The 26,077-nt window shown below is 42.8% G+C and overlaps 1 pseudogene; it reads right to left on the bottom strand.

Moving 5' to 3' along the window:
- Positions 1-580: 580 nt before the first annotated feature.
- LOC135970485 (large ribosomal subunit protein uL3-like) lies at positions 581-8,375 on the bottom strand (annotated as a pseudogene).
- Between the last annotated feature and the right edge of the window lie 17,702 nt (positions 8,376-26,077).

Raw genomic sequence — 26,077 nt, 5'->3', positions numbered from 1 at the left:
CTTCTGATTTGTAATTGTTGTCAATAAATTCAAATATTTTTATTAAAAATATAAAACTGTGGGAGTCATACAAAAACCCACTACTATGGCACCATTTTGTGACTTCTGGCCCAGAGCATGAAGTCCTATAGTGATGAGGTCAGAAGAATTCTTCCAGAATGTCATAGACAAAATGTTACAGAGAATGGGCTCCTGTTCTGTGCCGTTTTTAACCCTATTACAAACAGGAAGGCAGGCTCTCCCCCACCTCTCATTAACCACTATGTGGAGCAACAACAGCCAACTCTTTCAGTGAAGGCTTTGAGTACCTATCTCCATTTCTCTAAATAACATGCTTATATTGTAATTTCTTGATCTTTTTAAGCTTTAGACATTTGCTATGGACTTCCAACTCTGGAAGATGGCCCTTTGGTTCTCTTTCATACTACATCCTCAACATACACTCATATACATAACTTCCATGTCTTCCCATCCTACCACCAATGACACAGGTGAACACCAAAATCAGGGCTTAGCCCAGGTGGGTTCTTGGCTTCACATAGGAAAAAATTCAAGAGTGAGTCAACAAGATAAAGTGAAATCAAAGCAAGTTTATTAGGGCAACAGAGTATAGGAAAATGGCTGCTTCATAAGCAGAGCAGGGCTGCCCTATAGGCAGAGTAGCACTAGTGGATTGCTGGTTAGCTGTATTTATAACTATGCCTTAATTATATGCTAAATAAGGGGTGAGGTATTCACAAATTTTCTAGAGAAGGGGTGAGGAGCTCCTGGAACCAAGAGTTCCTCCCCTTTTAAACCATATAAAGTAACTTCTGGGCATTTCCATTAGTGCCAGTGGGAGTGTCTTTTAGCATGTAATGCATTATAATTAGCATATAACGAGCAGTGAGGGCAACTTGAGGTCACTTTTGTTGCCATCTTGGTCTTAGCTGGTTTTGTTCAGTCTCTTTAAGCATCCTGTTTTGACCAGATCCTGTTGGATCAGCAGGATTGGAACGAGTGCTCAGAAAACAAGTCCTGCTGATCTCCTACCTCACCAGTATTTTCTGTTATTAAGTTTAATTGGATCGCTATCCACTGCTTACATTACCGTGACTGTGAAGATGCCATTCACAACTGAGCCACATAGTATACTATGATGACTTTTTCTTTCCTAAAAACTGTTTTTCTAGAAGTTAATAATCATTCTCTTTCTTTTGCTTAGTTTTTTCTGTACCTTCCACTCATTCAATCCCAAATTCTCAACCACCTATTAAGCCTCTCAATATTTTCAGGTTATTGGGCCATCTGGGACTCTTCTGGAGGATTCTGATGATTTAGATCAGGAACGAGTGCCCTCTCTGCCCAGGGTGAAGCAGTCCTCCCAGGATGTCTGGAATATCCTTCTGCCTTTTCCATGTATTAATTCCCCCTCTTCTAGCATTCTATGCATCCTTCTTTCTTATTTCCTTGTTTTGGAGAAGCCAATCCTCCAATAGCTTCTTGAATAACATGAGAGGTAAATGTTTTGAACCTTACATATCTAGGAAATGTCTATTATTCTCCCATACACTCAAGTAACCGTTTGAGCATAGAGTTCTAGGATGGAATTAGTTTTCCTTTAGGTATTTCAAAGCATTGCTTGATTATCCCCTACCTTCCAACAATATCATTGAAAAGCTTTTCTAAATACTGTTTCTTTTATGTGACCTCTTTTCATTTTCTCTCTCTTATACTTTCTGGTGGGTCATGTTTTATTTTCATTTACTAAAACTTGGGGAAAATCTTATAGATGTGTGGATTCACCCTGTCACCTTTACCCTGAAATTCCAATCATGTATTTCTACTCCCCCATGACTGAGCAAGTTAGAAGCTGCCCATGTAATCACATTGCAAAGGCTATTGGGATAACACCAGAAGAGCTGGAGTCTCTCATGTGAGGTGAGAACTACACAATAACAAAAAATGAAAAAACAAGCTAGACACCAAAACCTCACTAAACAGCAACTTGGACGAAAAGACTCTCCAGCTGGCCTTTCCTGGTCCCCAACCCCAGAAGACAGGCAACCCCTTGACCTGCTTCACAAGATTCCTCAGGATTTGCCCAACTGCCAGAAGGTCTGCTTGGCTGGTGTGGGTGGACATTCAGGCATGTTAGTGAGTTCTGTTTCTTATACATTGGACTTGCCAGTTTAGTGTTTGTTACTTCATCCTTGGAACTGAATGTGAATTCTGTAATCCTAAAAGACATATGGGAGGCCGAGGCTAGTGGATTACTTGAGGTCAGGAGCTCAAGACCAGACTGGCCAACATGGTAAATCCCTGTCTGTACTAAAAATACAAAAATTAAAAAAAAAAAAAATAGATGTGCTTCTAAAAAGCCGCAATGCAACGATCGCAACTCAGAAATTCCCTACAGTAATTCCCTACTGTCACCTAATATCTAGTGCGTATTCCAATTTCCTCAACTATTCCCTAAATGTCTGTCTTAGATGGTTGTTTTTTTTTTTTTCCTGTTCTTTACCACCTTATTGGTGGTTGTTGTTTTGACCGAGGATCTGAGGTAAATATTCTTCATTTGATTCTTATGTCTCTTTTTTTTTCCAGTGGAAAGTAACTTTTATTGAGACCCCACCAGCTGCAAAATCTGTTCCTGGCATTAAGCTCCTTCTTTCTTTGCAATTTGGTCTTTCTTGAGTGGTCCTATGAATGCTTTCTTCTCCTCCATGGTCTGGAAGTGGCCATGGCCAAACTTGGAGGTGGTGTCAATGAACTTAAGGTCAATATTCTCCAGAGCTCATTGCTTCGTCTCCACCAGCAAGGACTTGCGGAGGGTGAGCACCCACTTCTTGGTTCCCACCACACAGCTTTTCAGCATGACAAAGTCATTCGTCACTTCACCATAGTGGACAAAGCCACCCAGAGGGTTGATGCTCTTGTCAGACAGGTCATAGTCAGTGGAGGCATTGTTCTTGATCAGCTCGTCGTCCTTGATAAGGTAGCCCTGGCCAATCTTATAGATGTTCTTGCTGATCTCAGTGCAGTGATGGTAGCCTTTCTGCCCAGCGCATGCCACGAGGGGTTTCCACGTAGCCCACAATGCCCACAACCACCATGGGTGGTGTCTCCACAATGGTCACAGCCTCCACCACCTCCTTCTTGTTCACCTTGGATCCTGGCTTGTCGACTTCCCGCACAATGTGGGTCATCCCAGCCTTGTATCCCAGGAAGGCTGTGAGGTGGACCGACTTGGACAGGACATCCTTAAGGAAGCTCTTCACCTTCCCACGATGCCTGCTGCTGCGCCTCCAAGGCAGGAAGCCGAGGAACCAATGTCTGGGAGTGGAGAACTTTCTGTGAGACAAAATCCCGCCAGTAGAGGGATACTTATGTCTCTTTAGACTCTTTTAATCTTTTCCTCTAGAACGGTCCCCCCAAGCACTCCCCCGACACACACACTTTTTAATCATGATGTTGATTTTCTTCCTGAGTCCAGGACAGTCTTCTTGTAAAATTTCCCCTATTCTTGATGTGTCGGGTTGCTTCCTCATCCTACTGGGTAGCTTGTCCTTAGCCTGCCCCCGTATCTCCAGTAACTTGAAGGATGGGTCTAGAGGCTTGATGAGATTCAGAATGAATGTTTGGCCAAGAGCACACCCTGAGTGAGACTGTGTGTTTTATGCTGCAGCCCATCAGGAGACCCACAGAGTTGGGTAGTGTCACAACGGGTGCTATCAAGTTTGACCATTTCAGCCAAGTGTTGACCACCAGATCTCTCCATCATGAAGGTGCTTTTATCCCATGCAATTAGCAAACAACTCTGGAGAGACTGGCACATGTAGGTCCCCTGTGCCTCAACCGTCCACCCAATGGCTTGGCCCCATTGATGATCCTTTAGGATAGCAATCGTTCCATGAACAGCCCATCAGTTGTAAAATGCCTAATGGATGACTGGGAAGAAGAGAAAGGAGGGTTGAGGGAAGACACAGAGAACAAGGAATAGGGAGCTGGAAACAGGGAAGACAATTCTGAAAGCTTTGCTGAGGCCTTCCCCTATTTATATTCAACTTTTCCAGAGTCATGAGCCCTTTAAGGAAATGCTGGCCTGAAGCAATGACCAAAGAGGGTCTTCTGCACAGGCCTGCTGCATTAGCAAAAAAAGAAATGCATTTCAGTGAGTCCAGGTATCTAAATTTTGTTCTGAACTTAATCTCTGACCTTAGCCAAGAAAGAGCTAACAAATCAGGAGGATGTGTACAGCCGCACCCCAGATAGGGTATTTGGACAGCAGATTTACATGCGACAAGAAAGACGCTGTGCCCGCTCAGGGCACCTGGACCTCTTTGTACAGGGCTCGTTTATTCAGCACACCCAACAATAGGCATTCATCCAGAACTCTCAGTTCCAAATCATTGCTTCTTTCAAAGCAGTACTCGCTTCACTGTTCAGAAACAAGTTTCTTTGAAAGACACAAGTGGTCACTTTGCTGACCAGTTCAACCTATGTGTTGTCTTAGGCAAACTGTTTTCTTTCAGATTCTAGGACATTATGTGTGTCTCTATGAAGAATCTGGTGGATGCCTGCATCAAAAAGTATTTCCCATAGACTCATATACTATTTATTTATTTATTTATTTATTTATTATTATACTTTAAGTTCTGGGATACATGTGCAGAATGTGAAGATTTGTTATTGACTCATATATTTAAACCACTTCAGTTTATCTCGAAACACATGTCTTTTAAAAGACATCCCAACATTGAAAACTTTGTTCTCTATTGCCCAGGCTGGAGTGCAGTGGCTCAGTCTTGGCTCACTGCAACCTCGGCCTCCCGGGTTCAAGCGATTCTCCTGCCTCAGCCTCCAGAGTAGCTGGGACTACAGGTGCGCACCACCATGCCCGGCTAATTTGTGTATTTTTAGTAGAGACAAGGTCTCGCCATATTGGCCAGGCTGGTCTTGAACTCCTGAGCTCAGATGATCCACCTGCCTCGGCCTCCCAAAGTGTTGGGATTACAGGCATGAGCCATCGTGCTCAGCCTGATTCTGTGGCGTTCTGATTAGACTTATGACCATTAAGAGCCCTAGCCTCCAAAACAGAAATTAAAGTTTACTCCAATACACATAAGGGGCAAACAGAAACTCCCTGGCAAAGAGTTGACAATTAAGCAGGGGCAGTAAGTCTAGAAATTCTATAATACACAGCACAGCATGAGGCTGGCAGCAGGAACCTGGCAGGAGGCTGGGGGAGGGCAGGGAAGAACACTTCTCTGACTTGAAGAAGCAGAGGAGGTGTCTCCTCAGGGACTCCCCCAGGAATGGAAAATTATTCCCCACGGTGGGAACTGACTCCTGGGAAGTCTGCCAGTGCTGAGTCACCAGGTCATTATGAAAGCCTGAAGCAGGCTACTCTCCACAAGCTACAGTTTCACGACTCCCTAGAAAGGACTAGAATTATTTCAGGGTTTTTTTTTTTCCAAACCTTGTATTTTTAAAATACGTGTTTCAAAACGACGAAAATTTAAATTCACTTTAGTTTTATTGTAATGGATGCATTATTTCTAAGAAGAGGGAGAAAAGAAAATCCTATTATCAAGCAAAAGTTCCAGCTCCTGACAGGCTGGGAATTTGGAATCACTGCCCCAGAGAAGCAAATGCTAGATAAATGCTGAATTGGCAAATTCTTCAGATGCTTTTTTTTTTTTTTTTTTAAATAAAGAACTATAGTGCCTCTTTTCAACAGTTTTACCCTATGCCTGCCTCCCAGCCTTCTGGACTCCCCCACCCCATCTTTTGTGCCTTGCCTTGTGCTACTTCATCACCAACAAATTTCTCCTCAGCCTTCCAATTCCCTCCTGCAGAAGTGGACACAAATTTGCGGGAGATTAACTTTACAGGGACGGAAAAGCCCAACTAAGCAAAACATTCTAAGCATTCAAAAGGACCTGGCCAGAAGCTCTTCATGTAAGAAATTTATTGCCAATTACACAATCTCACTATCGGTATCAGCAGTGGAGCACTTGAAGGGCAGGAAACCAATTCTGACTTTAAAAATAAAATCAGCCAGGCGCGGTGGCTCAAGCCTGTAATCCCAGCACTTTGGGAGGCCGAGACGGGCAGATCACGAGGTCAGGAGATCAAGAACATCCTGGCTAACACGGTGAAACCCCATCTCTACTAAAAAATACAAAAAACTAGCCGGTGAGGTGGCGGGCGCCTGTAGTCCCAGCTACTCAGGAGGCTGAGGCAGGAGAATGGCATAAACCTGGGAGGCAGAGCTTGCAGTGAGCCGAGATCTGGCCACTGCACTCCAGCCTGGGCAACAAAGCAAGAGTTTGTCTCAAAAATAAATAAATAAATAAATAAATAAATAAATAAAATTCAGAGGGGAAAAAATCAGCCTGACGCTTCTGATGCACATTAATATTGTGTGGTTTTTTTTCCTAACAGACATAATAATATTATTTCTAATAATGAAGGAGAATGGCATTATTCTTTCTTTTAGAGTGTTCAGATTTGGAATACTATTCTTTGTGTTAGGGTTTTGAAAAATTCTGTTTGAAAGTTCTATTCCCGTCCTTTCAACCATATTCTCTTTTGCTCTTCTCTTTTATCATTAAACAAACAAACAAAACACCAAACCTGTGTCATCTCTTGCAATATCTGACATGTGACTATTAAACAAGGGGACATAGAGTTCCTGTCCTGGCTGCTGAAACAGAGCTGCTTAAATAAAACAGCCCCTTTCATTCCACTGAACCTTAAGGTCCACGATCCTAAGCCCAAATTGACAAACGGATTTCCTTCCAGCTCACCTTGAAACACCTTTGCCATAGAGAAGAACCCTTCTTCTTTGCTTCTGAACCCACAAGCGGGGCTACCTGAGGAGCAGACACATTAGTACCTTGGACCACCAAACACAGGAGCATCCAAATTAAAGGATTGTCCATTGAAGACATAGTAAAAATAAGTAGAAAAGACAGCCCGAGAGAGGTCAGAATGGGAGCCACCACAAAGGCAGTGATGTTGGCCATCATTTCATAGTTTTCAGTTAGTTCTGTCCCCAGCACCATCCTTGTCATTAGAAGAGATGTGGGCTGGTACAAAACTGTGCAGGTCAACCTAGCAAGATATTCAGACAAGGGGAAGAGGACAAAGGGCCCACTTGCAACCACTATAAGAATTATAAATGTTATCGTAAAGGATGAAATACTCGAACTATATTACAGGATAGAAATTGCAAGTCATTTAAAGATCTAAAGAAATTAAAAAACTCATGTACTATGTGGTAGCTTTCTAAACTTGAGCTTTAAATAATTACTGCTTTATTTAAATCTTTTTTTTTTCTTCTCTTTCTGCCTTTAACTTGTCTGCTTACTGCGAACGTTGAATAATAAAAAAAAAAGAGTCTTTGCATCTTCTCTTGTTTGTACCTTTGATATCAAGGAATCCCACTTTTTGGCTGAGCACAGTGGCTCACGCCTGTAATCCCAGCACCTTGGGAGTCTGAGACGGGCAGATCACTTGAGGTTCGGAGTTTGAGACCAGCCTGGCCAACATGATGAAACCCTGTCTCTAACTAAAAATATGAAAATTAGCCAGGAGTGATGATGCACACCTGTAATCCCGGTTACTCAGGAGGCTGAGGCATGAAAGTCGCTTGAACTCAGGAGGTGGAGGTAGCAGTGAGCCAAGATCGCTCCAGTGCACTCCAGCCTGGGTGATAGAGTGAGACTCTGTCCAAAAAAAAAAAAAAAAAGAAAGAAAGAAAGAAAGAAAAGAAAAGAAAAAGTGGCCGGGCGCAGTGGCTCACGCCTGTAATTCCAACACTTTGGGAAGCCGAGGCAGGCAGATCACCTGAGGTCAGGAGTTCGAGACCTGCCTGACCAACATGGAGAAACCCCATCTCTACTGAAAGCACAAAATTAGCCAGGCATGGTGGCACATGCCTGTAATCCCAGCTACTAGGGAGGGTGAGGCAGGAGAATCATTGGTACCTGGGAGGCAGAGGTTGCGGTGAGCCGAGATCATGCCATTGCACTCCAGCCTAGACAACAAGAGCGAAACTCCATACCAAAAACAATAATAATAATAAATAAATAAATAAAAAGAAAAAGCAATCCCACTTTGCAAACTGGTCAGCGAGAACTTCCAGGAGCAGACAACACTGCAACCTTGGCAAGTGTCAAGGCCCTGGGATCAGGCTGCTGAGATTCAGTCCTGACACTGAACTAGGCAAGTGGTTTAACCTCACTCTACCTCAGTTTCTTCACTGGCAAAATGGGGACAATCAGTACACCTATCTCACGCCAAGTCAATTAAATTAAAGAATCCAGGCAAAGTGTTCAGCACCGTGCCTGAGAGCCAATCCTGACTGTTACGATGATGACGGGCATCGCTATCTCCATGTGCCCCCCAAGCAATCCCAGCTCATCTCTGAGCATTTCCTCTGCTTCTCCTGAAGAGCTCTGGACAAAGGCAAAGGAACGTCCTCCTCTGAGAGGGAAGCTTTGGCTGTCAAATAAATAAAATATGGAATCACAAATAATTAAATAACAATTTGAAAAAAGAATGTCGACATTCACACTAGGGGTGATCTGGTCCAATTGTTACTGGAATGTTTATGTTCCATGTGCTGTATTTTTGTATTTGTTCAGTTTATTTATTTATTTATTTATTTATAGAAATAAAGTATTTGAGGCTATATTTGCAGGCTTAAAATGCCTTTTTTTTTTTGCTTACAGAGGAAACAAGTTTGCTTCAAAATCTGATTCTTTATCTAAGTAAATTCACCGAATGACTAGTTGGCATTACACAAAAGTGGCACAAAAGATAGTTAAATCTCAAGAAAATTGATGTCTCTCATTCATTAGCAAGATCAACCATTTTTGACCTTTGATAGAGAATCAAGCTAATAGTGAATGCTCATCTCTTCACCAAGCATGAAGCCCTATCTGCCTCTGCGTTTCCAAAAGGTCCCCAAGGTTTGCCACCTTGAAGGTGGGGTTCACCTGAGCCTAGGGGAACCTGCTTCTCATGTGTATGCCTTCCCAAGGCTACAGGGTATTTGGTGGTTGAGTCCTCTTCCTACAAAAGCCAAAATGGTGAAGGGTGTGGGGTGTGGACCAGTTTAAATAGAAGGCAGAGCAGAAGTGGGCTGACATGCTCATCATATGAGCCTTCCAGCGGTCTATGGTATCCTTCTCGTTTTTTTGTAGAACTGTCTATAGAATGAGCTTTACTTATACTGTGAGTCTAAGCATTCAGTCTTGCCATGAATGCTTCACACAATTCCTACCAACCACCATGAGGTAAGAATCCCATCCTCCTTCCTTAGGTTCCCAAGAACTAATCACTTTGATTCACAAAGGCTTCATTTTACCCCATCCAGACATGCATGGGTTGTTTTGCCTATTGCTTTTGATCTGTTTGTTAGTCTAATACTGACAAGCATGTATCTGTTCATTCACTTTAGAAATGAAGCTCGAATCTTATGTGTCCTGGCTTTCTTAAGCAAGATAAAGTTAAGAAAATGCTTTAACCAAAGGAGAAGTTAACAAAGTTATGGTAAAATAGAGACTAAGAAATTGAGATATTAGCACTCAGTGGTGAGAATTTACCTAACCAAATCCATCCCCTCTAAAATAGAGATAATAGTATCAGCCTGACTGGTAAAGCTATTCTTCAGAAAACAAACAAACAAATAAAACAAAACACAAATAAATAAACAAAAAAACCTGAAAAGTCCAAATCCACTTCCTAGACCAGTGGCTTCTATACTTTTATTTTATCATTTTATTTTATTTTACCAGTTTACATGGTAAAAAAAAAAAATATATATATATATCTTTACACCTTGACCCAGTACACAGACACATAAGCTGAAACAAAAGTTTTATGAGTCAATACTTCCCCTAATTACAGGCAATATAGAATGGTATTTTCTAACTCTATTCTATTTCATTTTAAGATGTTGATGTGACTTAGTAAATAGTTACACCTCACAGTTTGAAAAAACATGCCCTAGAAAATTACCTCCTGGGCAGCTGTCTAATGAGGTCAAGCAAAGGGCTCCTGAGGCAAAGCCTAGTTTTCCCATTCTCATGCAGTCCCTGCTTGCACTACTTCATCACTGTTTCCCAAATGCCAGTGATAATATTATTCTGACACTTGTTATAAGAGTAGGGAAGACTTTATCCAAGATTACTGCAGGACGTGGTGGCTTAAACCTAAAATCCCAGCACTTTGGAGGGTCAAGGCAGGAGGATCACCTAGGAGGCCAGGAGTTTGAGACTAGCCTGGGCAACATAGGGAGACCCTGTCTCTACCAAAAAAAAAAAAAAAATTTTTAAGGACTATTGCAATAGGGACAGTGCAATAAGGGAGAGAGATTGGGCTCAACTCCAAATACAACAAAGACTGCTGGGGCCAAGGAACAAGGTGGGGATGATTGGATGAAAAATTACCAAGAGAACACATCAAGGGTACAGAGATTCTTGCAAAACTGACCTAACAGAATTCTTGCTAAAGGCAGGCCAAGGATATATACATCAAAAGTGAGGGATGTTAGAAATGAAAGTGTGAAAGTGCAGTGAGAAAAGAAAATGTGGTACATAAAGAACTTGGTCACATATTAAGGGTGATCATATATCAAGGGTGAGGGATTCTTGCTAAACTGACTTAGCAGGATTCTTGCCAAGACTGGGCAGTGCAGGCTCGGCAATGACTAAGACCAAGGTCAAGGCCTAGTCGATAAGAGAGCTCAGAGGAGCCTGACTAAGCCTTGGCCAAGGAGAGTCTTTGCCACTGGCTGTGGTAAACAGAAACATGGAAATGACTTTGTTATCACTACTGGAGGAAAAATCTCTCAGATACTGAAGTTGTCTTGCAGAAAGCAGGATTACCTAATGGTTCAAAGCATGGCCTTTAGGACTTCTAACTAAATGTGGCAGATTGACCTGCAGAGGCAGGAAAGGAGTTAAAAGACATCAGATGAAGAGACTTTAGCAAAGGAGAGATTTCAACAGGTGTTTATTATTATTATTATTTTGGAAGATGGAAAGCAGATAAAGAAACGGTACAGATTTAGGAGTAAGTTGTGAGCTAGGGTGCCCGCAAGGGGAAGGGGGAGAAGAGGGTGTGAGAAGAGGCCAGTCCTCTTCCAGGACTCTGAGAGCATAAGCTAAGGCACCAGATGCCTTAAAAAACAGGTGCAAGGCTTGAGTGGGAGCAGAGTGAAAGTCGGAACATGGTCTAGTTGGATCTCCATATGCCCTTTTCTTCCTTTGACCACAGCAACTACCCTCCAGCCCATACATACTACTTCACTTCTACCCGACCCAAGCCAGGGACTGGCAATTACACTCTGGGAGAAATTAACCTGAAATTCTCTAGACTTCGGGTCATCAGACACAGTGTAAAGTAGGGGTTAATAAAATTGAAGGGACGGGTGATAGGGGTAAGTTTGCACTGTGGAGACTGAGACACACAGGGATTCCCACTTCATCACCTCTCCCTGCCCCCGCTCATGGCTAGTATTTTATCAACCAGGGTATAGATATAGACATTTGTTTCCTGGATAGACTAAATGGTCCCAGAAAAAATAAAAATAAAAAAGGAAGCCTTTAGATATTGGAATATGGGAGTCCCCACAAAAATGTCCAGCTCACCACTTACCCTACTTTGATGCCCACCAGTTAAAAGCCCAACCTTGAAAGCACAGAGCTTCCAAGCAGCTAAGGTCTCTAGGCAGGCAAAGCAAGACTTCAAGATTTAGAAACCAAAACAGACACAACAAAAATAAGAACCCAGGAGAAACAGAGACAATGCAGGAAAGAAAACTTCTAAAATAAAAATAAATCAGGTTACTCTCCCTAGAAAGAGAGAGATGACGTTGAATATATAGAACCAGAATAAAATGCTTTTAATGTAAAGCAATCAGAAAACAAGAAATCTGATCATTAAAATTCTAACAAACAATTGAAAGATAAGTCAAAGAAATCTCCCAGAAAATAAAACCAGAGGAAAAAAAGAAATAAGAGAGATGAAAGAACAGACTTAAAAGCTCAATCCACAAGTTTCAAATGGAATAGCAGGAATTCCCGAGGCAATACATAAATTGGAAGGAAGGAAATTCTATATAAAGAAAAGTTCCTATAACTAAGTTTCTCTAACTAAAAGCTAAGATTCTCAAATTGAAAAACACCACTAAAATAATAAATTTTTAAAAATACACACCAAAGTCCTGTGCCATAAAATTTCAAAATACCAGGGTTAAAAAGAGAATTCTAAAGGGAATACATAGCAAACCAAAAAAAAGGGGATCAAATGGCTTCAGATTTCTCTCCAGCAACACCTACTACCAGAAGACAATGGAGCAATGTTTCACAATTTTGAGGGAAGATCATTTATAGTCTGAAATTTTAAACTTGTCCAGTTACAATTAATGTGAATAGTAGGACATATACATTTTTAGACATGTAGGAACTCAAGAAAAATTACCTTCCATGCATGCTTTCTTACGAAGCTGCTAGAAGATCTGCTCCAGCAAAACAAAGGAGTAAATCAAGAAATAGGAGGGTATGAAATCCAGGAAACAGGACATCCAGCACAGGATAGGGAAAGGGAAAATAGCCGATAATGCTGAAAGAAAGGTCAGCATGTAGCTGACTAAGAGGGGGCTCCAGGGAAGGGTCTCCAGGAAAAGTTTGTGAAAAATAAGACTACAATTTCAGAATTTTTCAATAGAGACCTTATGTTGATAAGGTCTACATTGCAGGAAGCCAGAGATTGAGGTCTACTACACTTCAATTTTTTTTTTTTTTTTTTTTAAAGACAGAATTTTGTTCTTGTTGCCCAGGCTGGAGGGCATGGGGCAATCTTGGCTCACTGCGACCTCGGCCTCCCAAGTTCAAGCGATTCTCCTGCCTCAGCCTCCCCAGTAGCTGAGATTACAGGCATGTGCGACCACACCTGGCTAATTTTGTATTTTTAGTAGAGACAGGGTTTCTCCATGTTGGTTGGGCTGGTCTTCAACTCTAGACCTCAGGTGATCCGCCCACCTCGGCCTCCCAAAGTGCTGGGATTACAGGCGTGAGCCACCACGCCCAGCCCATACTTCAATTCTTTAACAAATAAAAGAGACTGACTTTCTTTTATGAAGGAGTATATCCAAAAGTTGACTTATCTCCTTGAGATAATCAAGGAGGGAAGAGATCCTGTGACATTCAGCAGGTAAGGGGAAGGCAGATCCTAGAACTAAAAGTTAGCACACTTCAAATGTGCTATTTAAAAGGGGAATGGAGGGGCGGAGCAAGATGGCCAAATAGGAGCAGCTCCAGTCTCCAACTCCCAGCGCAAGCGACACAGAAGACCGGTGATTTCTGCATTTTCAACTGAGGTACTGGGTTCATCTCACTGGGGAGTGCCGGACGATCGGTGCTGGTCAGCTGCTGCAGCCCGACCAGCGAGAGCTGAAGCAGGGGGAGGCATTGCCTCACCTGGGAAGCGCAAGGGGGAAGGGAGTCCCTTTTCCTAGCCAGGGGAACTGAGACACACAACACCTGGAAAATCGGGTAACTCCCACCCCAATACTGCACTTTAAGCAAACAGGCACACCAGGAGATCATATCCCACACCTGGCCGGGAGGGTCCCACACCCACGGAGCCTCCCTCATTGCTAGCGCAGCAGTCTGTGATCTACCAGCAAGGCAGCAGCGAGGCTCGGGGAGGGGCGCCCGCCATTGCTGAGGCTTAAGTAGGTAAACAAAGCTGCTGGGAAGCTCGAACTGGGTGGAGCTCACAGCAGCTCAAGGAAACCTGCCTGTCTCCGTAGACTCCATCTCTGGGGACAGGGCACAGTAAACTAAACGCAGCAGACACCTCTGCAGACGCAAACGACTCTGTCTGACAGCTTTGAAGAGAGCAGTGGATCTCCCAACACGGAGGTTGAGATCTGAGAAGGGACAGACTCCCTGCTCAAGTGGGTCCCTGACCCCTGAGTAGCCTAACTGGGAGACATCCCCCACTAGGGGCAGTCTGACACCCCACACCTCACAGGGAGGAGTACACCCCTGAGAGGAAGATTCCAAAGCAAGAATCAGACAGGTACACTCGCTGTTCAGAAATATTCTATCTTCTGCAGCCTCTGCTGCTGATACCCAGGCAAACAGGGTCTGGAGTGGACCTCAAGCAATCTCCAACAGACCTACAGCTGAGGGTCCTGACTGTTAGAAGGAAAACTATCAAACAGGAAGGACACCTACACCAAAACCCCATCAGTACATCACCATCATCAAAGACCAGAGGCAGATAAAACCACAAAGATGGGGAAAAAGCAGGGCAGAAAAGCTGGAAATTCAAAAAATAAGAGCGCATCTCCCCCGGCAAAGGAGCACAGCTCAGCGCCAGCAACGGATCAAAGCTGGACGGAGAATGACTTTGACGAGATGAGAGAAGAAGGCTTCAGTCCATCAAATTTCTCAGAGCTAAAGGAGGAATTACGTACCCAGCGCAAAGAAACTAAAAATCTTGAAAAAAAAGTGGAAGAATTGATGGCTAGAGTAATTAATGCAGAGAAGGTCCTAAACGAAATGAAAGAGATGAAAACCATGACACGAGAAATACGTGACAAATGCACAAGCTTCAGTAACTGACTCGATCAACTGGAAGAAAGAGTATCTGCGATTGAGGATCAAATGAATGAAATGAAGCGAGAAGAGAAACCAAAAGAAAAAAGAAGAAAAAGAAATGAACAAAGCCTGCAAGAAGTATGGGATTATGTAAAAAGACCAAATCTACGTCTGATTGGGGTGCCTGAAAGTGAGGGGGAAAATGGAACCAAGTTGGAAAACACTCTTCAGGATATCATCCAGGAGAACTTCCCCAACCTAGTAGGGCAGGCCAACATTCAAATCCAGGAAATACAGAGAACGCCACAAAGATACTCCTCGAGAAGAGCAACTCCAAGACACATAATTGCCAGATTCACCAAAGTTGAAATGAAGGAAAAAATCTTAAGGGCAGCCAGAGAGAAAGGTCGGGTTACCCACAAAGGGAAGCCCATCAGACTAACAGCAGATCTCTCAGCAGAAACTCTCCAAGCCAGAAGAGAGTGGGGGCCAATATTCAACATTCTTAAAGAAAAGAATTTTAAACCCAGAATTTCATATCCAGCCAAACTAAGTTTCATAAGTGAAGGAGAAATAAAATCCTTTACAGATAAGCAAATGCTTAGAGATTTTGTCACCACTAGGCCTGCCTTACAAGAGACCCTGAAGGAAGCACTAAACATGGAAAGGAACAACCGGTACCAGCCATTGCAAAAACATGCCAAAATGTAAAGACCATCGAGGCTAGGAAGAAACTGCATCAACTAACGAGCAAAATAACCAGTTAATATCATAATGGCAGGATCAAGTTCACACATAACAATATTAACCTTAAATGTAAATGGACTAAATGCTCCAATTAAAAGACACAGACTGGCAAACTGGATAAAGAGTCAAGACCCATCAGTCTGCTGTATTCAGGAGACCCATCTCACACGCAGAGACATACATAGGCTCAAAATAAAGGGATGGAGGAAGATTTACCAAGCAAATAGAGAACAAAAAAAAGCAGGGGTTGCAATACTAGTCTCTGATAAAACAGACTTTAAACCATCAAAGATCAAAAGAGACAAAGAAGGCCATTACATAATGGTAAAGGGATCAATTCAACAGGAAGAGCTAACTATCCTAAATATATATGCACCCAATACAGGAGCACCCAGATTCATAAAGCAAGTCCTTAGAGACTTACAAAGAGACTTAGACTCCCATACAATAATAATGGGAGACTTCAACACTCCACTGTCAACATTAGACAGATCAACGAGACAGAAAGTTAACAAGGATATCCAGGAATTGAACTCATCTCTGCAGCAAGCAGACCTAATAGACATCTATAGAACTCTCCACCCCAAATCAACAGAATATACATTCTTCTCAGCACCACATCATACTTACTCCAAAATTGACCACGTAATTGGAAGTAAAGCACTCCTCAGCAAATGTACAAGAACAGAAATTATAACAAACTGTCTCTCAGACCACAGTGCAATCAAACTAGAACTCAGGACTAAGAAACTCAATCAAAACCGCTCAACTACATGGAAACTGAACAACCTGCTCCTGAATAACTACTGGGTACATAACGAAATGAAGGCAGAAATAAAGATGTTCTTTGAAACCAATGAGAACAAAGATACAACATACCAGAATCTCTGGGACACATTTAAAGCAGTGTGTAGAGGGAAATTTATAGCACTAAATGCCCACAAGAGAAAGCAGGAAAGATCTAAAATTGACACTCTAACATCGCAATTAAAAGAACTAGAGAAGCAAGAGCAAACACATTCAAAAGCTAGCAGAAGGCAAGAAATAACTAAGATCAGAGCAGAACTGAAGGAGATAGAGACACAAAAAACCCTCCAAAAAATCAATGAATCCAGGAGTTGGTTTTTTGAAAAGATCAACAAAATTGACAGACCACTAGCAAGACTAATAAAGAAGAAAAGAGAGAAGAATCAAATCGACGCAATTAAAAATGATAAAGGGGATATCACCACCGACCCCACAGAAATACAAACTACCATCAGAGAATACTATAAACACCTCTACGCAAATAAACTGGAAAATCTAGAAGAAATGGATAATTTCCAGGACACTTACACTCTTCCAAGACTAAACCAGGAAGAAGTTGAATCCCTGAATAGACCAATAGCAGGCTCTGAAATTGAGGCAACAATTAATAGCCTACCAACCAAAAAAAAGCCAGGACCAGATGGATTCACAGCTGAATTCTACCAGAGGTACAAGGAGGAGTTGGTACCATTCCTTCTGAAACTATTCCAATCAATAGAAAAAGAGGGAATCCTCCCTAACTCATTTTATGAGGCCAACATCATCCTGATACCAAAGCCTGGCAGAGACACAACAAAAAAAGAGAATTTTAGACCAATATCCCTGATGAACATCAATGCAAAAATCCTCAATAAAATACTGGCAAACCGGATTCAGCAACACATCAAAAAGCTTATCCACCATGATCAAGTGGGCTTCATCCCTGGGATGCAAGGCTGGTTCAACATTCGCAAATCAATAAACATAATCCAGCATATAAACAGAACCAAAGACAAGAACCACATGATTATCTCAATTGATGCAGAAAAGGCTTTTGACAAAATTCAACAGCCCTTCATGCTAAAAATGCTCAATAAATTCAGTATTGATGGAACGTACCTCAAAATAATAAGAGCTATTTATGACAAACCCACAGCCAATATCATACTGAATGGGCAAAAACTGGAAAAATTCCCTTTGAAAACTGGCACAAGACAGGGATGCTCTCTCTCACCACTCCTATTCAACATAGTGTTGGAAGTTCTGGCTAGGGCAATCAGGCAAGAGAAAGAAATCAAGGGTATTCAGTTAGGAAAAGAAGAAGTCAAATTGTCCCTGTTTGCAGATGACATGATTGTATATTTAGAAAACCCCATTGTCTCAGCCCAAAATCTCCTTAAGCTGATAAGCAACTTCAGCAAAGTCTCAGGATACAAAATTAATGTGCAAAAATCACAAGCATTCTTATACACCAGTAACAGACAAACAGAGAGCCAAATCAGGAATGAACTTCCATTCACAATTGCTTCAAAGAGAATAAAATACCTAGGAATCCAACTTACAAGGGATGTAAAGGACCTCTTCAAGGAGAACTACAAACCACTGCTCAGTGAAATAAAAGAGGACACAAACAAATGGAAGAACATACCATGCTCATGGATAGGAAGAATCAATATCGTGAAAATGGCCATACTGCCCAAGGTAATTTATAGATTCAATGCCATCCCCATCAAGCTACCAATAAGTTTCTTCACAGAATTGGAAAAAACTGCTTTAAAGTTCATATGGAACCAAAAAAGAGCCCGCATCTCCAAGACAATCCTAAGTCAAAAGAACAAAGCTGGAGGCATCACACTACCTGACTTCAAACTATACTACAAGGCTACAGTAACCAAAACAGCATGGTACTGGTACCAAAACAGAGATATAGACCAATGGAACAGAACAGAGTCCTCAGAAATAATACCACACATCTACAGCCATTTGATCTTTGACAAACCTGACAAAAACAAGACATGGGGAAAGGATTCCCTATTTAATAAATGGTGCTGGGAAAATTGGCTAGCCATAAGTAGAAAGCTGAAACTGGATCCTTTCCTTACTCCTTATACGAAAATTAATTCAAGATGGATTAGAGACTTAAATGTTAGACCTAATACCATAAAAATCCTAGAGGAAAACCTAGGTAGTACCATTCAGGACATAGGCATGGGCAAAGACTTCATGTCTAAAACACCAAAAGCAACGGCAGCAAAAGCCAAAATTGACAAATGGGATCTAATTAAACTAAAGAGCTTCTGCACAGCAAAAGAAACTACCATCAGAGTGAACAGGCGACCTACAGAATGGGAGAAAATTTTTGCAATCTACTCATCTAACAAAGGGCTAATATCCAGAACCTACAAAGAACTCAAACAAATTTACAAGAAAAAAACAAACAACCCCATCAAAAAGTGGGCAAAGGATATGAACAGACATTTCTCAAAAGAAGACATTCATACAGCCAACAGACACATGAAAAAATGCTCATCATCACTGGCCATCAGAGAAATGCAAATCAAAACCACAATGAGATAGCATCTCACACCAGTTAGAATGGCAATCATTAAAAAGTCAGGAAACAACAGGTGCTGGAGAGGATGTGGAGAAATAGGAACACTTTGACACTGTTGGTGGGATTGTAAACTAGTTCAACCATTATGGAAAACAGTATGGCGATTCCTCAAGGATCTAGAACTAGATGTACCATATGACCCAGCCATCCCATTACTGGGGATATACCCAAAGGATTATAAATTATGCTGCTATAAAGACACATGCACACGTATGTTTATTGCAGCACTATTCACAATAGCAAAGACTTGGAATCAACCCAAATGTCCATCAGTGACAGATTGGATTAAGAAAATGTGGCACATATACACCATGGAATACTATGCAGCCATAAAAAAGGATGAGTTTGAGTCCTTTGTAGGGACTTGGATGCAGCTGGAATCCATCATTCTTAGCAAACTATCACAAGAACAGAAAACCAAACACCGCATGTTCTCACTCATAGGTGGGAACTGAACAATGAGATCACTCGGACTCAGGAAGGGGAACATCACACACCGGGGCCTATCATGGGGAGGGGGGAGGGGGGAGGGATTGCATTGGGAGTTATACCTGATGTAAATGACGAGTTGATGGGTGCAGCACAGCAACATGGCACAAGTATACATATGTAACAAACCTGCACGTTATGCACATGTACCCTACAACTTAAAGTATAATAATAATAAATAAATTAAAAAAAATAAAAAAATAAAAGGGGAATGATGATACACTTTGAAAGAGGTCATAGTATTTGTCTAGTAGAGTAAGTAGCATCTACAAAATGGTCACAATATTTGCCAAAGGGAGTAAAACCTTTAAGACCAATAATCTTTGAGAGCTAAACTTCCTGTTTTCATCACTTTGTTAATTTGTTAAGATTTTAATTTCAGAATCCATAACATTGAGTTCTATTTATTCTGGAGGCTGGTTTACTTCACACTTGCCCCCCACCCAAAGAAAAAGATACAGAGAATTTACAACGTTTGAAACAGGAAAACAACATGTAAATGCATTTAACATATCTGATGGTGTGTATGGAAAGAATTAAAGACCAATATATTGAAAACTAAGTCTTTTTCTAAAGTAGGCAGTTAAATGCAGGAAAAACAAAAATTAGTTTAGAAAAGGAAATGTAATCATGACTGATAACTCTCTACTTGGCTATGTAGTAAGCAATATTTATATAGTTTAATAATGTAAATACAGTCCAACTAATGATGTCAGCAAATATGATATAATTATATTGAGAGGATACTGGAAGGGGAGCGTATGGTGTATGGGGATGGTGCAAGCGTAAGTGGTATCGAATTGCAATGAATGGACTATTCTTAAAAGTGTGAAAAGGGTTTAGGAAAGCAAAGAGTGCAGTACCTAGCACTGACAGTAGCAGGCAGGCAGTGCCACCTCTAGGCATGAGAGCTCAAGGGCAAGGGGGAGCAATTTCTAGAACCTAAGGGAGCAGCTATATGGAGAGTACTGCCTGCCAGAAGAGGAGGAAGGGGCTTATCTAGGAGAGTAAACACTCTGGCCCCTGCATCCCCCTCCAATCCAGTCTCCTGCCAATGCCTCTCAAGAACCACACCCCACCCCGAAGCCAGTGATCAGACAGCCTGTCCACTGCGTTCATACAGGTCAGCCTCTTGGTGGAATGCCCAGGATGAGAAGAATACATCTGGAAGAGGCAGATGGTGTCCCGTAGAGAGAGACAAAACTTCATCACTGGAAGATGCCAAATATCTCAAATCAACACATCAATAAAAATTGCCATTCTCCTATCACATGTAGAATTGAACCGGTTAACATTTGCAAGTGGTTGCCTCTGGGGAGCAGGAAGAATCGGGAGAAGGTGGGCAAGAAAGTGCTGTTTTTCATAAATCTTAAACTAGTTGATTGTTAAAATATTTCTGCATATTGCCTGATTAGGAAAAAATAGCAAAATATTGTAAAATGTTAAAAACCAAAAAAAAAAGGAAACAAAACAAAACAAAAAACCTCAGCAGGCACAAGGAGGGGAAGAAATGTGCCAGCTTTGTCACTAAGCTAGACCCTGTGGATTTGAATCTCGCTAGCTGTGGGGCCCTGGGTCACTCACTTTCCCTCTCTGGCCTTAGTTTTTACAGCTGTAAAACAAAAATAGCATTTGCAACCTCAGAGAGATTTGAATGAGATGATGTATAAAAGCATTTGGCACAAAATGAGCCTTAGATAATGACAAAGGGATGCACAGAATGAAAAAGAAAGGGAGAGAGTATGAGAGCCACTAAAAGACAATGGATATCTTTATCATTGGTTTGCTTTTGTCTTTTCTACCTTCCCTTGAAACCTTGACAGCTAACAGAGTCTCTGGTTCATGGCAAATGCTCAGTGAAAATCTGTTGGAGGAGAGAGTAGAAGGCAGCCCTAGGGGACTTTTCTGCCTCACTCCTCCATTTGCTGTAACAGGCAAGAATCCAAGGACCTTGGAATCTGCCTCTCAAGGTTTCACCTTGAGTCTGCCGTCGCAGTCAGTCACTCCCTTGATGGCCCCAGCCCACCTCCTGGCTGCCTACCTCCCTGCAGCTGGGTTTCTAGACTATCATAACCCTGTTTTGCATGTGGAGCTTCTCAGGGCCACGCCCCATCCCTGAAGCCTCTCCTGGCTTGTATACCTGTTCCCTCCACTCATCACTCTGGAGCTTTTTGTGTGATGATGAACCAAGAAGCCAGGGCTGGTCCCTGTGGGACTGGTACATTGGAAAGACTGTGATACTCTGCCAATGGCTTTACCACAAAGGCCCAGGGAGGCTTTTTCAACACAGCGATGGCAAGATTGAAGAAGCACAGCGACTCATAGAAGAGACCCCTGTGGCTCAGTCACAGGGTCAGAGAGTCAGGCCGTTCTGACTGCACCCCTGCTCGTACTTCCAGGAGCGCTCCAAGGACAGATTCTGATTTCACCTTCGTGCCGCTCCCTGGCCACACGTGCTTCTCCTCTGGGTGCAATGCTCTGGTGGGAGAAAATGAAGTCCTTTGAATTCCTTATTCATTAATACCTATTCCCCATGTGGGATGCATTTTTATGGCCTACCAGTGGCCAGTCCCCTTTCATTAATAACAGAACCCTGGTGTATGGCAGTGACTGCCCTTTTGCAGTCATAGGCCCTGGAATCACCATGTGATCAGGGCCTGCCTCTAGGGAAGGTCCCTCTCCCTGATGAGACAGGTTCAGCGGGAGGAAGCCCTTTACCAAGACTCCCTCATCTACTGCTTGGGTTGCCATGGTGTGAAAGGAAACACAGTGGCCATCTTTGACTAGAAAGCAGGATTTTGCTCACACACCAAACATGGTAGAGTAGCAAGAAAGAAAGAGCCCCGGCCCTTGGGGTTATCACAGAGCCACAGAACCCATCCTGGGCCCTTCCTAGTGCTCTAAGTCAAGGGTCATGGGATCTTCAGCTGGTTGCAGCCCAAACAATCTTTAATGATGCAATGTGTACACCATCAACAGAGACAACAAAGTCAGTTTCATTGCTCTTGTATTGCCTGAGAGATGTGGATGCCTTTTTGTCAAAACTCAGCCCTACACTGAGGGCATTCTTATTTTTTGTTTATGTATTTATTATTATTATTTTTAGAGATGAGGTCTTGCTATGTTACCCAGGCTGGACTTGAATTCCTGGGCTCAAGCAATCCTCCTGCCTCAGCCCCCTGAGTAGCTGGGACTATAGGCATGCACCTCCATGCCTAGCTCAGGACATTCTTGCAAGGGCAACTATGATGTCTGTGGGTGGAACCAGATGACTTTGATCCCAAGAAAGGGCTCAGGCAGTCAGGCATGCACATTTGCAGCCTGAAGGCCATACACCATGATAGGAGGAAATGGAGCTTACCTTCCTTCCCTGCCCTCAAACCTGATGTCACACTGTGAGTCCTACGAATGGGAGTCACTTTGCTCTTATGATTCTGAAAGAAGGTTTGTGGAGAGGCTTCCTTGGGAGGCTGGAAAGAGAGGGGCAGGTCTCTTCCCTGCCATGATACCAGCAAGAACTGCAGAAGTGAGATCCAGCGGTGAGTCTTCCTGGGCGGGAGCAAAAACCTTCCTAGTTGCTATCTTTGGCCTAGTTATAAGGAGAGGAGATACCACCTGGATTCTATCCTTTATCTCACCAGTGGTGCCTGGAAGGCTTCAGATTTGCAGCATGCTTTGAAATGGCTGATTTTCTTCCTAACAGATGGGCACAAGAACCCCTCTTCAGTGCTTCCAGAGGAAATTACGTGAAAGAATACAGTCAGCCCTCTCAGGATAATGGAGACAAGTTCCCACATATTGGTGGGCACACGCATGATGTAGGGAGCTTGTTTAATAGGCGGGTTCTGGGCCTCAGCACTAGTACTTTAATTCATGAAATCGAGCCAAGGGCCCAGGAATCTCCTTTTGAAATAAACCGTGCATGTCCTTCAACACAAGGTCATCAGACCATTGAAAAATAGATAGAAATGATTGAAATCCATCAGTTACTCAGGAAGTTTCATTTTGGATTTTGGGCAATGATCTTTTCTCCTTTTTTTTTTTTTTTTTTGAGACAGGGTCTCACCCTGTTGCCCAGGCTGGAGTGAGGTGGTGTGATCACCACTCACCGAAGCTTCACCTTCCCATGCTCAAGCAATCCTCCTGCTTCAGCTTCCTGAGTAGCTGGGACTACAGGTGCACACCACCACACCCCATTAATTTGTTTTCAATTTTCTGTAGAGACAGGGTCTCACTATGTTGCCCAGGCTAATCTTGAACTCCTGGGCTCAAGTTATCCTCCCATCTCGGGCTCCTAAAGTGCCGGGATTATAGGCCTGTACTTGGATATTATCCATTAACTCTCTCTTCCCAGCTCCTCCTTCCTCAAACCCTATACCTCATCCATTTCTAATTTTCATACCAGAATTACAAAAATGTAGTGGCGTGACCCTAGGTAAGAGAATTGTTCTAGCATCCCACAATTTATGCCATCTGAACTCTTTATCAAGTATATGCTTTCTCCCTCAGATACATTCCACAGGCATCTGCTGAGCACGTGCTGGGGGCTCAGAAACCAGTAGGGCCTCAGTCTTTCATCTTCTCCGGGCTCCTTTTTCTGGTTTCTCTTGCCTCTGTTCACCTTTACCATCTCAACACCACTCCTTGGGAGCATCCAAATCCCTCCCCTCCCAGATGATGACCCAAGTCCCTGTGCCGGTCTTAGTCCACTTGCTCTCCCTTCTCATCTCACGCTCTCCCTTCTCGTCTCTCACTCTCCCGCTATAGTCACTCTCGCCTGAGATCTGGATAACTCCTCTGCACCAACCATCTGCCTGCCCCTGGCACCTCAAACTCAACAATTCCCTCCCTCCCCAGCAACTCCTCCTGGGTTTCCTGTTTTCTGTTTCTGACACACCTACTTTCCCTGGGTCAAGACCTTGGAGTCACATTTGATGCTTTTTTTTACCCTATTTAATCTCTTACCAAATTTTACTCACTTATTTTCTGTTTCTCTCCCCTCTGTCCCTTTCATTTGCATCATGATCTTTGTGCTTGTCTTAAATTCAATTCTAGTCAAGCCTCTGGTTGCAAGAAAGAAATAACCAATCAACCTAAGGGGGTTATGAAAGACAGAGGCACATCTCACTGACACACAATGGAAAAACAAGGGGCCTCATAGGAAACGAGATTAGACCTGGGATTGAGGCAGCTATGCTTCCAGTTTTTTTGTTTTTTGTTTTTTTGTTTTTTTGTTTTTTGCCTCCTCTGGGGTCATGTGGTTTCTTACCTGGACTTCTGTCTGCAGATTTGGCCTGTTCCCCTGCTTTTCTAGCTTGTTTATCTCCCCAAGAGATTATCCCAACCCCTCATGACCTTCCAGTGCAACTGTTCTCCAGTCTAAATACAGCCTTGGTCACTTGCTCAGATTCAGAAAGGAGAGGTTCATTGGACACTGGCCAGCCAATGGATTGCACTGGCCTCACCAGGAGCCCAGCTTTAATGCTTTAATACCAGGCAGAATCATGGTATTAACATCGATTCCTGGGTGTGGCCCTTCAGCAGCAGCTACTGGGAAGGTGCATTCCAGATGGGCTGTTCGGGGGTACCCCTTTATAGTCTACTGCAGTGCTTCCTAGAAGCTGATTGAAGGACCAGTGGCATGTCCAGAACCAAGTTCTTGCCTTTTTGTTATGAAATGAGAAAAACAAGCATGTATGTATGCGAGTGTGTGCATGTGTGTGTTGGGAGGAGAAATGATATGTTGATATAAAGTCCCAGATGTCCTTTTTGGGAAATACTGTCTACACAGCAACAACATCCTTCCTGCTTAGGGAAACTAGCAGGTCCTTTTATTTACAAAGCGAGAGTGGGACTAGGTGGTTGTTTTTATTGTTGTTGTTGTCTATGCCCTTATTTGGCAAAATAGAATATTGGGACATCTAGGTCAATCTCTTTAAGTTTTGGGGAAAACTTGGCTTGTCCATGAAATCCAAATGTCTTAGAAACACTAGGCTACGTCCTGGCTCTTTTCATAGCTTCCTAAAATGGTCTCTTGACCTTCAAGATCTCTTTTCCATCACACCACTGTCACATTAATCCCTCTAAAATGTTGTTGAGTAAAGTATTTCCTTGTTTAAGTCTGCAAGGGCTTTGCAATGATTGTGAAATCAAATAGAAAGTCCTCAGCCTGCACAAACTAGCTCCAACCTAAGGTCCCAGCCCTCTCCCACACCTCTCCCCACGCACACCATGTGCTTCAGACAAGCTCCTCCTTGCCCTTCTGACCCTTCCCCCCCAACTGCTGGGCCCCCTTTCCAGCCTATGCAGGTCCAATGATAATCCCTCCATGAAGTTCTCCAACACTCAGCTAAAGTGAATCTTCCCTAACTCTAAAGTCCTTTTACTAAAACATGCATACATTCTTAGACACACACTGCATTCTGTGTCATTTGTGGTATTTTATGCCATTTCCTACCTACCCCACTCATCAGAAACCCTTGAGCTGCTACGTGCGTGGAGGAAGCGTGGTGAAGAGGAAGTCACAGAACATGGGATCCAAAGCATGACTCTGTTCTGGTATGACACTAGGAATGTCACTTGACTGGGATGGTCCTCCATTTGTTCATCTTCTCACTGGACTCACTGGAATGTATATTCCATGAAGACAGGGATTTATTTTATTTTATTTTATTTTATTTTTGAGGCAGAGTTTTGCTCTTATTGCCCAGGATGGTGTGCAGTGGCACAATCTCGGCTCACCACAACCTCCACCTCCCAGGTTCAAGCATTTCTCCTATCTCAGCCTCCCAAGTAGCTGAGACTACAGGAGTCTGCCACCACGCCCGGCTAA

This window comes from Macaca fascicularis, chromosome 4 (assembly GCF_037993035.2).
Source record: "Macaca fascicularis isolate 582-1 chromosome 4, T2T-MFA8v1.1".
NCBI lineage: Eukaryota > Metazoa > Chordata > Mammalia > Primates > Cercopithecidae > Macaca > Macaca fascicularis.
This window is presented reverse-complemented; position numbering and strand designations above follow the sequence as displayed.